At 49.2% G+C, this 15,771-nt stretch overlaps 1 protein-coding gene across 1 annotated transcript in view; it reads left to right on the top strand.

Annotated features, from left to right (window-relative positions):
- The window catches only part of RBM19 (RNA binding motif protein 19), a 105,130-nt gene extending 92,890 nt beyond the window's left edge, over positions 1-12,240 (top strand). The window contains exon 25 of the mRNA XM_035098192.2: positions 12,066-12,240. The gene's annotated coding sequence lies outside the window, so the exon portion shown is untranslated. The remainder of the gene's footprint in view (positions 1-12,065) is intronic.
- The last annotated feature ends 3,531 nt before the right edge of the window (positions 12,241-15,771 follow it).

Genomic DNA, 15,771 nt, shown 5'->3' with positions numbered 1-15,771 from the left:
TGATGGCACCTCTGCGGCTCAAAGGGGGAGAGGTGGGGAAAGAATCCAGGGGGGGGGGGAGGAACCATCACAGAGGGAGAGATGCCTTGACGGCAGCCAGAGAATGCAGGAGGTGAAAGCAGCGATGCTTCTGAACGCAACTTGCTGGAAACCACAGGAGGGGAGAGGGCTCTTGTGCTCAGGTCCAGCAACAAGCGTCTGGTTGGCCACTGTGAGAAGAGGATGCCGGACTAGATGGGCCATTGGCCTGATCCAGCAGAGCTCTTCTTATATATTTATGGATGGGGTGACCCAGGCTGATCCACCACTCACCTACCAACATGCATTATGATCCTTAACCTTCCTGTTTCTTAAGGACAGCGTTTGCTCGCTTCTCAGCGAAGCCTGCTTTGTTTGCCTTATACAGTGGTGCCTCGCTAGACAAATTTAATTCGTTCCACGGGTCTTTTCTTATAACGAAAAATTCGTCTAGCGAATCCCATAGGAATGCATTGAATTTTTTTTTGAAATTTTTTTTGCCCATAGGAACGCATTAATTAAATTTCAATGCATTCCTATGGGAAACCGCGATTCGCTAGACGAATTTTTCGCAAAACGAATTCGTCTAGCGAGGCAACCTCCACTAGAAAAAACCTTTTGTTAAGCGGAAATTTCGTTAAGCAGGGCATTCGTTAAGCGAGGCACCACTGTATATGTAAAAGATCTTTTCCTCCCCCAAACCGCTGGGCTATTTGTTTCCACTTCTGGGGACAAAATGTTTCCTAGTTCTAGAACAACAACAGAAACAGCAACAACCCACGTATACTCACAGCCATTTCTGTACATCAGTAAAGGTAAAGGGACCCCGGACCATTAGGTCCAGTCGGGGACGACTCTGGGGTTGCGGTGCTCATCTCGCTTTACTGGCCAAGGGAGCCAGCGTACAGCTTCCGGGTCATGTGGCCAGCATGACAAAGCCGCTTCTGGCAAACCAGAGCAGTGCACGGAAACGCCGTTTACCTTCCCACCGGAGCAGTACCTATTTATCTACTTGCACTTTGACGTGCTTTCGACCTGCTAGGTTGGCAGGAGCTGGGACCAAGCAATGGGAGCTCACCCTGTCACAGGGATTCGAACCGCCGACCTTCTGATCGACAAGCCCTAGGCTCTGTGGTTTAACCCACAGCGCCACCCGCGTCCCTTCTGTACATCAGTAGGCACTGATAAATTTGCATCACACTGAATTTCAAGAGAAAACACCAGAGAAAGTTGAGTCACAAGCCCCTGGCCCTTGTAAGCCATGAAGATGATTGGTCCATTTGGGCTACTGGACCACTATTCCACCAAGCTCAGTCTCAAGAACATCTCAAGGAGAGCCCTGCTGGATCAGGTCCATCTAGCCCAGCATCCACTTCTTGCCGTGGCCAACCAGATGCTCCTGGGAAACCCGCAAACAGTACCTGAGCACAAGAACAATTCTCCCCTCCAGCAACCGGTATTTAGAAGCATTGGATGCAGAATGTACCCATCCTGGCTAGTAGTCTGCTCTCAGACAGCCCCCACCTGCCTGCCTTCTTATTTGCAACCAGTCCAGGAGGTGTATAATTCAGCAGGGAGGAGGAGGAGGATGGGGACAAAACTAGAATTTCATTCCCTGTGCCTCTCAATGGCTCTGGCGCCACCTACTGTTGACCTCCCTCCCTCTGGGTTTACACCAGGAGCAGCCAACATGGTGTCTTCCAAGTGTCATTGGTCTACAGCTCCCATCAGTCAAGGATGATAGGAGCTGGAGTCATCCGGGGGGGACCACGGTGGCTACCTCTGGTCAACACGCTATGTACCTGTAATGTAAGTCAATCTTCAGCTGGTGTTGGTGGCAATTCTTCACTGAGAATCATGTACTGAAATGAATGCACCCCTTAGGGCTGGGCGATATGTCAATAGATAGTTCAAAACCAGTTTCAGGTCCATATCGTGATACTGGTTTCATAATTTTTGACATGGCAGTACAATGCGAATCGTGTGATGCAAAAATCACATTGTGGCAAAAACCATGAAGCCAACCAATGACCCTACATAGCTCCATCCTTATTTCAGACATCATGATATACAGTGGTACCTCTGTTTACGAACTTAGTCTGTTCCGGAAGTCCGTTCTTAAACCAAATCCCTTCTTAAACCAAGGCACGCTTTCCCTAATGAGGCCGCCAGTGCCCTTGCACCGTTCGGCTTCCATTCGTAGACCGAGTTTTGCAGAGTTCGTATACCGGATAGTTTGTAAACAGGGCTGTTCTTAAACCGAGGTAGCACTGTATCAGTATATCGCAATGTTCAGCTTGTGATATATTGTGTTGTTGAAAACCAGATATCGCCTAGCCCTAGCTCCCATATGAATGACAAGAGTGGAGAGGTCTGTTAGTGTCCCGGAGAGCAGTTCAAATTCCCTCTTGGCCACGAAGCTCCCTAGGGGACCTTGGGGTAGCCTAACCTACCACACAGGCTTGTTGTGGGGATTAAATGAGGGGGGGGGAGAGAACCATGTACGCTACCTTGAAGATACAAATGCAGTCAACCCATCTAGGATTGAGTTGGCTCTGCCTGTCATTGGCTCTGGCGCCACCTACTGTTGGCCTCCCACCCCACCACTCTCAACTGCAAGTGATGCTCACGGATAATAGCGAGCGAGACGGACACCCCTAACAAGCATGCAGTAAAAGTGTTCAGCCACAGGCAGCTTGTATCTCCCCTCCCCGTACCGTCTTCCATAGCGGGGTGGATTCCTCTCCCCCCCCCCCCCCGCAAGCTGCCTCCCCTGCAGTACCAAGGCAAAGGATTAGTGCAGGCAGAGCAGGTAGGCTTTCGCGTACAGAGGCGAGCTTGGTTTCAACATCTAATTCAATTTGTTCTGCTGAGATTGAAATATGAAATGCTTGCCAGTCAGATGTTCAAAGGCACCAGAGGTTGGGAGGGGGGAGGGGGGAGGCGGCGGCGAGGAGGGGGGGGGGTTGAAGAGAACAGAGAGTGCTTTCTGAAGTTTGCATTTTTATGAAAATCAATTTAACCGTTTGATTTCCCCCTCCCCACCCACAACACGCGATCGGGTTTGTTTTTGTTTCCACCCCTACCCCCCCTTTTCCAGCCTTGGTGAAGACTTTTAATATCTCAAACAACACCCCTCCCCATAATGATGTTCATCTCCTTTCAGCAGGGGTTTGTTTGGGGCTTTTAAAAAGTGGTTTGTCCTAATAATGTTACGAGTATAAAAGGAATCTCGTCTGATGGACATTTGCACACACAGCTGCAAGGACCACTTGTTGGACGGTTTCTCCGTCAAAAGGAGACTCTGGCCTCGGTGATTAGTTTTGGGGGCGGCGCGCGAGGGGAGGGGGGGTTAAATAAATAAATGCTCCCCTCCCCTTCCCTCCCTCCTCCCCTGAAATATTCTAATCACACTGAATTTAGTGTTGGGGGAGGGAATTGCAAGTTAATTCATTCATTACACTAGAGTGAGTGAAACTTCAATCTTAATTAAGAGTTTTAAGTAGTAGAGCGCTGGCTGTTTGGCTGTTTTTCTTCTTGTATTGAAGATAACACTGAGGCAGTGCAGGTTGTTATAGTAGTAGTAGTAGTAGTAGTAGTAGTAGTAGTAGTAGTAGTAGTAGTAATTCACTTTTATCTATCTGGAAGGCTGGATTTTATACTCCGGTTGGCTTCTTTGTTTCAATGATTGTTGTTGCTGTTGTTGTTAATTACTCGAAAGAGAAGGGTTATTGCTACGTTCAGAAGAGATATCTGGAGAGCTAAAGGTTCCCCACACCTGCTTTAGACCAGTGTTTCCCAACCTTGTGCCTCCAGATGTTTTGGGACTACAACTCCCATCATCCCTAGCTAGCAAGACCAGTGGTCAGGAATGATGGGAATTGTAGTCCGAAAACAGCTGGAGGCACAAGGTTGGGAAACACTGCTTTAGACAATCCAGAATAAAGGAGCTTTTTAACTTATATCTGCCTGCCGTTAATGGACCTCTGGAGTTATTAAAAAACCCTCCCTCCTGTTTTCAGTGAGACGAGCAGGAAGGTAAAACATAACGGAAGATGGATGATAATAATAATAATTTCATTATTTATATGCCGCCCATCTGACTGGGTTGCCCCAGCCACTCTGGGCGGCTTCCAGCAAAACATAAAATCACCATGAAACACCAGACATTAAAAACTTTCCTCCACAGGGCTGCCTTCCGGTGTCTGGGTTCCAGAGGTGGGAAAGATGTGGCGGAGGTCGAGGAGTTAACTTTTTTTGTTCGTCAGCCAGGGAAGAACTCCTGATTATCGGATGGCGGCAGTTGTTGATTAAGGGCAATATCGTTGCAGTCCAAAGCATATCCATTGCGCAACTGGGCTGCCTAACTTTGCTGAGGTTTCTGAACCATCTTCAGATGGTCTTTAATCCCATGGTGCCTGGTGCAGAGAAAGTGGATGGGGCAAAGATTACAGGTGAAACTCGGAAAATTAGAATATCGTCGAAAAGTGCACTTATTTCAGTAATGCAACTTAAAAGGTGAAACTAATATATGAGATAGATGCATGACATGCAAAGCAAGATATGTCAAGCCAAGATATGTCAAGATATGTCAAGCCTAACAGAGGGCCTTCTCGGTAGTGGCACCCGCCCTGTGGAACGCCCTCCCAGCAGATGTCAAGGCAATAAGCAACTATTTTACTTTTAGAAGACAACTGAAGGCGGCCCTGTTTAGGGAAGTTTTTAATGTTTGATGCTGTACTGTTTTTAATATTCAGTTGGAAGCCGCCCAGAGTGGCTGGGGAAACCCAGCCAGATGGGCAGGGTATAAATAAATTATTATTATTATTATTATTATTATTATTATTATTTGTAATTGTAATTATTTGTCATTAGGCAGGTCAATTATAAATGGAATGTAATTAATGAAATGTGATAGCGATGATGTTTATTTTTGTATTATTGTAACTATTTGTTTTATTACTGTGGAATTTCCAAAAGAAAGCATTTGTAAAAATTAAAAGAAAACTAAAAAATAATAAGTTGCATTACTGAAATAAATCACTTTTCGGCGATATTCTAATTTTCCGAGTTACAGGTAGGTAGCCGTGTTGGTCTGAGTCGAAGCAAAATAAAAAAATTCATTCAGTAGCACCTTAAAGACCAACTAAGTTTTTATTTTGGTATGAGCTTCCGTGTGCATGCACACTTCGTCAGATACACTGAAACAGAATCCACCAAACCCTTATGTATATGTCATCAGCAGTCATTAACAGCCATCTACAGGTTTACCACTCCCATCAGCCCATCACCCATTCCCATCACCCCCACCCCCTGAATATACATAAGGGTTTGGTGGATTCTGTTTCAGTGTATCTGACGAAGTGTGCATGCACACGGAAGCTCATACCAAAATAAAAACTTAGTTGGTCTTTAAGGTGCTACTGAAGGAACTAATTTTCCGAGTTCCACCTGTATCTCCCTCTTACATAACACTAGGACTCGTGGACAATGAAACTCCCAGGGGAGGCAGTGATGGCCATCAATTTGGGTGACTTTAAAACAGGATTAGACAAATTCATGGAGGAGGAGGCCATCTATGATGTTCTGCATCCACCGAGAGAGCCTGCATGCCTCTGAGCAGCAGTTGCTGGGGACTGCAAGTAGGGAGAGCGCTGTTGCTCCAGGGTCCTGCTTGAGGTTTTCCCCACGGGCATCTGGTTGGGCACCGTGAAAAGAGGATGCTGGAACCAGATGAGCCTTGGGCCTGATCCTGCAGGGCTCGTCTTACACCTGACTGTCCGTGGCTCTCCAGAGCCTCAGGCGGAGAGAGATCTTTTCCCACCTACTTGGTCAGTGGAGGAGGCAGTTGGGGATCATTGGGGAAGGTCAGTAGCTCAAGTAAGCGGCAGGGCGCCTGCATTGGTGGGCATAGCCATAGGCAAAAGTGGGCAAAGCAGATAATGTGTGTGCTGCCCCCTTTGTACAGTTGACTGGCTTATGTATACATTCCTCTCTCTCTCTCTCTCTCTCCATTCTCCATCCAGGTAAGCTAGGAGACAACCCAGCAAGGTTTGAAAAAGTGGTAGAGAAAAGTTTTTTCTCTCCCTCTCTCATAACAGTAGAACTCGTGGACATCTGATTAAGCTGAGTGTCGGAAGGTTCAGGACAGATAAAAGGAAGGACTGCTTCACGCAGTGCATAGTTAATCTGTGGAACTCACTCCCACAGGAGTACCCACTTGGATGGTTTTAAAGAGGATTGGACAAATTCATAGAGAACAAGGCTATCTTTGGTGACCAGCCATGATGGCTGTGCTTGACCTTCATGGCCAGAGGTTTCTGAATACCTGTTGGTGGAAACCACAGGAAGGGGAGAAGACTCTTGTGCTTGGGTCCTGCTTGTGGACCCCCAAAGGCATTTTCAGGGCCCACTGAGAGAGCAGGATGCTGGACTTGCTGGGCCATTGGCCTGATCCAGCAAGCTCTTCTTACCTTCTTACTAACAGAGGATAGAAAGCAAGGCTGGGGAAATGTATGTGGTCTGGGGAGGTGGGTTATGTCCTGGGGAGAGTTCCAGTAGCCAGTTAGAGAGGCCTGGAGGGCTGTATCCCACCACCCTCACAGGCAGGCTTGAGGTGGCTGCAGGACAGGGTCTTCACGGTGACTGCTCCCAAACTGTGGAACTCCCTATCTAGGGAAGTCAGACTGGCTCTCTCCTTGTCCTTCTGCTGCCAGGTGAAGACTTTTTTGATTGCAGCAGACTTTGGGGGACTTGCTCTTCTAAGGAAAGGGCTGGTGTTGTGTTGTTTTTATTGTAATTATCTGTGTTTTAATAGATCAGAGAGAGAGAGAGAGAGTTCTGACTTTATTAATATTTAGGTTTTTTAAATGTTTGCTTCTTTTCCCCCTATGTTTTAGCTGTTCCTATTTTATCTGTGGGTTAAACCACTGAGCCTAGGGCTTGCTGATCAGAAGGTCGGCGGTTCGAATCCCTGTGACGGGGTGAGCTCCCGTTGCTTGGTCCCAGCTCCTGCCAACCTAGCAGTTTGAAAGCACGTCAAAATGCACGTAGATAAATAGGAACTGCTCCAGCGGGAAGGTAAACGGCGTTTCCATGTGCTGCTCTGGTTTACCAGAAGCGGCTTTGTCATGCTGGCCACATGACCTGGAAGCTATACCCCAGCTCCCTCGGCCAATAATGCGAGATGAGCGCGCAACCCCAGAGTCGGTCACGACTGGACCTAATGGTCAGGGGTCCCTTTACCTTTACCTTTATTTTATCTGTTAGCTGCCTTGAGTCCCTGTTCAGGCATAACAACAACAACAGGAAGAAGAAGAAGCCTGAGGATAATACCTTGGTAGTCAAATGGAATTCGTTCTGGAAGTCCGTTCAGCTTCCAAAATGTTCAGAAAGAAAAGCGCGGCTTCTGATTGGCTGCAGGAAGCTCCTGCAGCCAATTGGAAGCTGCGGAACCCGCATCAGGCGTTAGGGTTCCAAAGAATGTTCGCAAACCAGAACGCTCACTTCTGGGGTTTGGGATCCAAGGTACGACTGTAATAGGCCTGAGGACCCCCTTCCTGGTACTTGAAAAGTTAACACCACCACCTTGACTCGAAAAATCAGACGGTAGGCGCAGCACGGATCACACACAACCTCTGCGATGGGAGTCTGAGATGCCTCAGGTGGTCCTCTTGAGGATGGCCATGTCTTAGATTGTCCTTTCAAAAATATAAGGGTGGGGAGCGGGACGTTTAAACAAGGGGCCGTGTTAATTGGATTACAGGCCAGCTGCCTGGGCTTCCTACAGGGAGGCATCAGGTGCACAGACACAGTACTGTACCTTCATTTCCAAACCTCGGGTTATATATCCAGGAAGCTCCTTTGCCCTTGCTGCCAAGTTAGGAGCAAACGTACATTTTGCCGTGCCGCTTCCCTTTACATTTGGGGGTGGGGGTTAAAATCCACGTGTTTCTCAGTGTTGGAGGGGCACCAGATCCCATATGGTTTCACACACACACACACACACACACACACACACACACACACACACCAATTTGGGGCTGCAGGGAAGAAGCCATCCTCCCTTGCGCCCCGGAGAACGAGCGGCACTTCTGCCTCCCTGTTTCCCCCCCCTCCAAGCGTATTCATTCGGGAGAGGGAGAAATGGCGTAGCAGGGAGCTGAGATTTCAGATTTATCCATTCATGAATAATAATCAGGCTGAGCAATTCACAGTAAATGGGTATCCAAATTGGCTAATAAGGAAGGCTTTCACCTCAAACTGGAGCTGGGCGAGAGACCGAGAATATCAACAGACGTTGGCTGTGGCATGTGTGTGTACGGCGATGTGACCTGAATCAGTGAAATATGCAAACCAGGGCCAGGGTGCCAGCAAAATAATAGGCATCTCTGTTAGCAGACGGAGGAGAGAGCAAGGCTGGCAGGCTGACAGCTTAGCAGCCTTGGCGGGGGCTTCCCATTTGGCGCCTGGGGCCCTGGTTAACTTCTTCCTGGCTCTCTCCGCTGCCTGCTCAGCTGAGTCACAGCAACGTCCGCTCTCTCAGAATCACAGAACTGTAGAGGTGGAAGGTACCTCCAAGGCTCATCTTGTCCAACCCCCTGCAGTAGCAGCAGGAATTGCAACTGATAAAAATCCCCAACCGATGGCCGCCCAGCCTTGGTTTAAAAGCCTCTGATGAAGGAGAGCCTGCCACCTTCTGAGGTGCAGGTAATACTGACCTGGATAGGCCAATCGCCTGACTCAGTATAAGGTGGTGGTGGTGGTGGTGGTTGTTTAGTCGTTTAGATGTGTCCAACTCTTTGTTACCCCATGGACCAGAGCACACCAGGCACTCCTGTCTTCCACTGCCTCCCACAGTTTGGTCAGACTCATGTTGGTAGCTTCGAGAACACTGTCCAACCATCTCGTTCTCTGTCGTCCCCTTCTCCTTGTGCCCTCCATCTTTCCCAGCATCAGGGTCTTTTCCAGGGAGTCTTCTTTTCTCATGAGGTGGCCAAAGTATTGAAGCCTCAGCTTCAGGATCTGTCCTTCCAGTGAGCACTCAGGGCTGATTTCCTTCAAAATGGATAGGTTTGATCTTCTTGCAGTCCATGGGACTCTCAAGAGTCTCCTCCAGCACCTTAATTCAAAAGCATCAATTCTTCGGCGATCAGCCTTCTTTATGGTCCAGCTCTCACTTCCATACATCACTACTGGGGAAACCATAGCTTTAACTATACGGACCTTTGTCAGCAATGTGATGTCTCTGCTTTTTAAGATGCTGTCTAGGTACCTTTCTGTATTCCTGTGTCTATAAAGGGATGGACCACCGCTCAGTGGCAGAGCACCTGCTTTGCATGCAGGAGGTCCCAGGTTCAATCCCCGTTGCCTCCAGTTTGGTCTAGGAGAGTCCCCCTGCCTGGCAGCGGCTCTATCAATGCAGACAGCACTGAGCTTGATGCACCAGTGGGGTCTGACTCAGTTGTTGTTGGCATCTTTCTATCTTGAGAGACAATGGATTTATGACTCCATATGAGGCAGTTTTCTGTGTCCCCGGACCGCAGTGCTTGATGTCCCAGTGCATGAATTGAGACTAGAACCGATTTCTCCATCACCATTTGAAGCAGGTGGGATCAATTCAAGTCCAGGACCAGTGTGCTTACAAGTAGGCATCCGGTGAAACGAATCAACGTTGGTTTGTGGCAGAAGGTGGGGGAGCCTTTTGCTCTCCAGATGTTGCAAGACTTTCCATCAGCCTCAGCCAGGAACACCAGGAACAAGGGGTTGTGGTGGTTGGAGCTCCAAAACATCTGGAAGGCCACAGTGTTCCCTATCCCCCTGACTTAAGGCAAGGATAAGGAACCTCTCTAGGTGTTGCTGGATCCCAACTCTCATCAATTGCAGCCAGCATGCTCAGCAATCTCAGACAGTGGGAAGAGTCCCAGACCAAAGGAAGAGGCAAGCATAGGTGCCACACCTTGGCATTAAGTGGGAAACTTGGCATTAAGTTGGAATGCACTCCTCATGGACAAGCTATCCTCAGTTTATCTTGGCTATACTTTTTTAAAAAAGAAAAGAAGAAAACTCAAAGATTGAGCTCGTGGGTAGAGAACCTCTATCCCCAGATATGTTGCAGAACTACATCTTCCGTCATCCATGGCCATTGGCAGTTTCAAAAACAGTCTTCAAAGGCAGCCCCACACAGAGCACATTGCAGTAGTCTAGTCTGGATGCCCAAGAATGTAAGACTGTGTTGTGGCACCAGTGATGCTGTTGGATCACAGCTCCCACCATCTCTGGCCATTGGTCATGCTGGCTGGGGCTGATGGGAGTTGGGAGTCCAACAATGCCTGGTGGGTCAGAGATTTCCAATCCCTGCTTTAGTAGAAGAGCCTGCTGGATCAGGCCAACATCCCATCTCATTCAGCATCCTGTTCTCACTGTGGACAACCAGGTGCCCCTATGGGAAGCCTTTTATTTGCTTATTTATTGCATTCGGAGACATACTGCCTCTGACAGCGGGGGCAAAACACAGCCATCATGGGCAGCAGCCATTGTTAGCCCTAACCCTCCCCCCCCCAACTCGTGCTAATCCTCTCCCAAGTTGGTGGCCCTCTTGTGGGAGCGAATCCCTGCAGAATATGCGTGCACGCATCGTTGGTACATGTTGACAGGGAATTTGCACACTCTCCTTCTGGAGGCGCTGGGTATAAATAAATGAATTAAGTCTGAGAGGGGAAGGAGAAGCCTCTGCATTTGCATGCAGGCCTCTGAGATTATTCGGGGAGGAGGCAGAGTGGAGGGGAGAGGGGTGACTAAAGGGCTGGGAGCCTTGGACTTAGTTGGAATTCAGCCGCCAGAGCTTTGCCTCTCCCTCTGATGGCTGAGCGTGATTGACACTTACAAATTACCCAGCCAAAAGTGTCGAGTCTTTGACCCCTCGGTAACATCTTCGGCAAGCTTGAGATTTGCCAGCATTTTGTCATCTAATTACTACAAATCCCTTGAAAATTCACTGGCTGGTGAATTTTTAATGCGGGGCGCCGTTTTCAGCGTGATGCATTGCCCAGATGGGATTGCGTCCCCCTCTTTCCTTCTTTACTTTCTTCCCTCCCCGAGCTCTTCAATTCTAGCTGGGTGGGGAGAGGGGGGAGAGTTGAGGGGTGGTGGGCTCTGCCGGATGCCATTGCAGAGCTGCTTCGCCACTGCCAATGGCCCTCAAAGCAATTATTTCGCATGTATAGTTTGCAGGCACCTAGATCTGCATCTGTGGAACTGCTTTCTCTCTGTCTGTCCGAACCTTCTCAGCTGCAGTGTGCTTCAGAGGCGACAGGTGCCCGTCGAGTCCGGTGGGGCGGAACGTGGGGAGCCCACGCCGTAGGCGGAGCCAACAAATTCCAGCTTCGTCTCCATCCTCCTCCTTACAAGGGGCAGCACTAAAGCCACATTCGTGCCATACAATTGGGGAAACGGGGGGGGGGTGTCAAGGATGCTGAGTTGTTGGAAGACCCCTCTTCCTCTCCCAGAGCCACAGTTCCCAGAGTTCCCTGGGAAGAGGGACAGAGGCTTAAGGGTGCTTGTTACGTGACCCCTTAACAGTCCGGCTTAACCTTCATTCCCTGTTCCCAGAGAATTCTGGGTAGCATAGTTCTGGAAGGGGAATGGTGGTAGGGAGGTCTCCTAACAACTTTCAGCACCCTGGACAGCTCCCAAGATTCTGTGGAGGGAGCCATGGTTGTTCAAAGTGGTATTGCACTGCTTTAAACATTTGGTGTGAACGTGGCCTAAGACGGAAGAGCAGGAAGCAAGCAGTGTCACCCCTTGGAATAGCTGTAAATAAGAAGGCAGGCAAGGTGGGGCTGGCAGAGGGCAGTGTGAAATTGGAAGGGAAGCGCCCCCACTTGCCAAAACGAACCAGCCGCCTCTGTGCTATCGGGTCGGCATGTCCTAATTTCATGAGCTTCCTCAGGTCCTTCCCTGGTGCTCAAATTCTGCTGGGCAGAATGCCCCCTTTCAAGGATCAAGCCACCCACGTAACACTCTGTATCTTTGCTCTCCCCCGCCAGCCACAGCTCAGAACTGAGTCACGCCCGAGAGAACAACGGGGGATCTGTCCGTGAACCCCAAAGAGGAGAGTCCTTTGAACAAGCAGCTTCGAAGCGGTGGCACTCATCACTTTCATTCGTCCGCCATTTCCTGGCTAGGAAAAGCAACACCTCGGCCTGATGAACCAGCAAAAGGGGAAAAAAGCTATCAGCAGTTCAGTTTTTGCCCTTCCTTAATAACTTTTTTAGTTTTAAAAGAGAGAAAATGTGTACATAACTTATTTCTAAGGAACATGTCCTAATATAAAACAATCTGTCCTTTGTTCCCACTGCCTGGTTTTTCTGTCTTACTCCCAACTAGTGTTCACTATTCCATTATTTTGCCCTCTCTCCAGTTTCCCAGTATCTGCAGCCAGGGATGTAAGAGCAGAAATAGGGATCCTGGTAGGGTTCGAAGCAACAGAGTTGTGCGGGGCACCAGAATAAATAAAAACATTAAGAAGAGCCTCCTGGATCAGGCCAATGGCCCATCTAGTCCAGCATCCTGTTCTCTTGCGGTGTCCAACCAGATGTCTGTTGGTAACCCACAAGCCAGACCTGAGCACAAGAGCTCTCTCCCCTCCTGTGGTTTCCAGCAAGTTGTGTTCAGAAGCATTTTACTATATCCAACTGTGGAGGCAGAGCATAGCCATCCAGGCTAGTAGCCATCAACAGCCTTCTCCTCCATGAATCTCTCCAGTCCTCTTTTAAAGGCATCTACTGCTGGCCATCACTGTATCCTGTGGGAGGGAGTTCCACAGTTTAGCTATGTGCTGCGTGAAGAAATTGCTCCAACATTCATCTTCATGGAATATCTACAAGTCCTAGCATTAGGAGAGAAAGAAAGGAAACTTTTCTCCATCCACTTTTCCCATAGCATGCATACTTTTATTACTGTCTAACCATGTCACCTCTCCCTTGCTTTTTCTCTGAACTCAAAAGTCTCAAATGCTGCAGTCTTCCATCATGGACAGTCTCCCTGCAGAAGAGTCCAAAATGGGAGACGGGTCCAGCTGGAGAAATTCACCCAAAGATAAGCAAGACAAGCTGTCCTGGATGATGCCAGTGGCTCACTCAGTATCCTGTTTCTGCATTTCCCAACCGTCCGCCTTTGGAAAGCACACACACAATATTAGAGTGATTTGACAGTCTGTCCCTCTTGCCAGGGAACTCTGGAAATGGTGCCTCTGTTAGGGGGTATATGGGTCTCCTAACAGCTCTCAAGAATCCCTCACAAACTACAGCTCCCAGGATGCTCTGGGGGAATCTGTGCCTATGGGATAAGAGAGCTGTAAATGTCTGGTGCTGATGCAGGTGTGGAGAACTGTTGGCTCTGGACGTTGCGGAACTACAACTCCCAGAAACCCCTTAGCAAGCATGGCGGGCCACAACATCCGGAGGGCAAAACATTCCACCACCATCTGCAATAACAGGAGCCCATGTGGTGTAGTGGTTAGAGTGCTGGACTAGGACTTGGGAGACCGGGGTTCAAACCCCACTTGGGCATGAAGCTCAGTGGGCGTCCTTGGGCCAGTCGCCTTCTCTCAGCCTAACCTACCCCACAGGGTTGTGGTGAGGATAAAATGAGGAGGAGGAGAATTGTGTGCACCACCTTGGGATATAATCATCATCATCTGATAGGAACAAAAACGGACAGCTTAGCTCATCCCTCCTGGAAGCTGGCTGTGGCTTCTTGGCTGTGGTCCAGCTGCAATGGGTGCCCTTTACTCCTTGCGGTGTGGGGAGGAGAGGCTGCTCCCCATTTGATAGCGCTCTTTGAGCCACCGAGGGGCTGGGAGAGGAGAGGCGTTTGAGCATCCGCTTGGCCGTCTTTCGAATCCAGTTACTGCATCCAGAAGCGTGAAATCGGCAGCTCTCACTGGGCCCCACCAGAGACAGCTGCATCTCATTCCCACCTCTGCCTTGTGGAGCCAGTGGGGGATTTTCTCCTTGAAAGATTCGCTCCCTCCCCTCCTTTTTTTTAAAAAAAAAGAAGAAGCGGGGGATGGTTTGCCACTGCTCTGTCTTGCACAGGCTTGTCCAGGCAGCTCTTGCGGCCCTGAGAATTAAGCGAGGAGGAGATAATTTCCTCGGGAGGTGTGAATTTTCATTGTCGGCTTCCTGGCTGGGGAAAGGAGGAGCCGGAGGAGGGAGGCATCTTACAAGGAGTGGAGAGGGAGATCCAGCCAGGACGGTTGTCGGGAGTCCTTATGCAGCCCGCTTTCAAAAGGGCAGAGATGTCCGGCACCAAGAATGGAATTGCCATGGGTCCCAAAGATTCGTAGGACAAAAGTGGGGGAGCTTCCGGCTTTCCAGATATTGCGGAACTACAAGCCCCATCAGCCCTAGCATTCATGGCCAGGGGCCAAAGCTGACGGGAGTTGTAATTAAACATGGGAACATAAGAGGAGCCTGCTGGATCAGGCCAGTGGTCCATCAAGCCCATTCAGCTGTCGTCCTGAGCAGGCCGCAGATGCTGGTGAGGCTTCCTTGTTGATGGACCACTCATTCACCCCATTGCCTTTGATCAGTGGCTGCTAGTCACAATGGCTGTGTGCTACCTCCACTGCCAGAATCACCAATGCTTCTGAATCCCAGTTGCTGGAAACCTCAGAGGAGTGGAGAGAAGCTCTTGCACTCGGGTCCTGCTTGTGGGGCTTCCCATTGGGGCATCTGGTTGGCCGCTGGGAGAACAGGATGCTGGACTAGATGGGCCATTGGCCTGATCCAACTGCCAGGTCGTACAATCATAGAATTCTAGAGTTGGAAAGGGGCCAATGCAGACATCTTTTGCCCAGTGTGGGGCTCAAAACCATGACCCTTGGTTCAGCAGGGCCCTCTCTACCCTCCATCAGAGTTCAATGGCACATTCCACCCAGGCAAAAGAAGGGATGTTGAAGAGTGTGATCTGAGGGGGTTCCCAAGGGCCAAAGAGATAGAATCATAGAATCATAGAGTTGGAAGAGACCACAAGGGCCATCCAGTCCAAACCCCTGCGAAGCAGGAAACACCATCAAAGCATTCCTGACAGATGGCTGTCAGGCCTCTGCTTAAAGACCTCCAAAGAAGGAGACTCCACCACACTCCTTGGAAGCAAGTTCCACTGTCAAACAGCTCTTACTGTCAGGAAGTTCTTGCTATTGTTTAGGTGGAATCTTCTTTCTTGTAGCTTGAATCCATTGCTCCGTGTCCGCTTCTCTGGAGCAGCAGAAAACAACCTTTCTCCCTCTTCTATATGACATCCTTTTTATATATTTGAACATGGCTATCATATCACCCCTTAACCTTCTCTTCTCCAGGCTAAACATCTGAAGTGCCACATTGCTCCCCAGCTCTGAGCCTCGCCATCCATGCCTTAATGATTTCATTCCTTTATTCCTCCCCAGCCCCCTACTTGAGATCTATTTTTATTTCATTGTATTTATCACATCTATGTACTGCCTTCTTGCCCAGGGAACTCGAGGTGCCATACATGGTTCTCTACCCCATTTCATAGAATCGTAAAATTGTAGAGCTGGAAGGGATCCCCAAGGGTCATCTAGTCCAACCCCCTGCAATGCAGGAATCTCAGCTATAGTATCCATGAAAGGTGGCCCCTCCAACCTCTGCTTGAAAACCTCCAAGGAAGGAGAGCCAACAACCTCCCGCGGGAGACCGTTCCCCTCTGACTTACTGTCAGAGCTGTTCA

This window comes from Zootoca vivipara, chromosome 17 (genome assembly GCF_963506605.1).
Source record: "Zootoca vivipara chromosome 17, rZooViv1.1, whole genome shotgun sequence".
Lineage (NCBI taxonomy): Eukaryota > Metazoa > Chordata > Lepidosauria > Squamata > Lacertidae > Zootoca > Zootoca vivipara.
The sequence above is the reverse complement of the archived record's forward strand: the minus strand, read 5'-3'. Positions and strand labels throughout refer to the sequence as shown.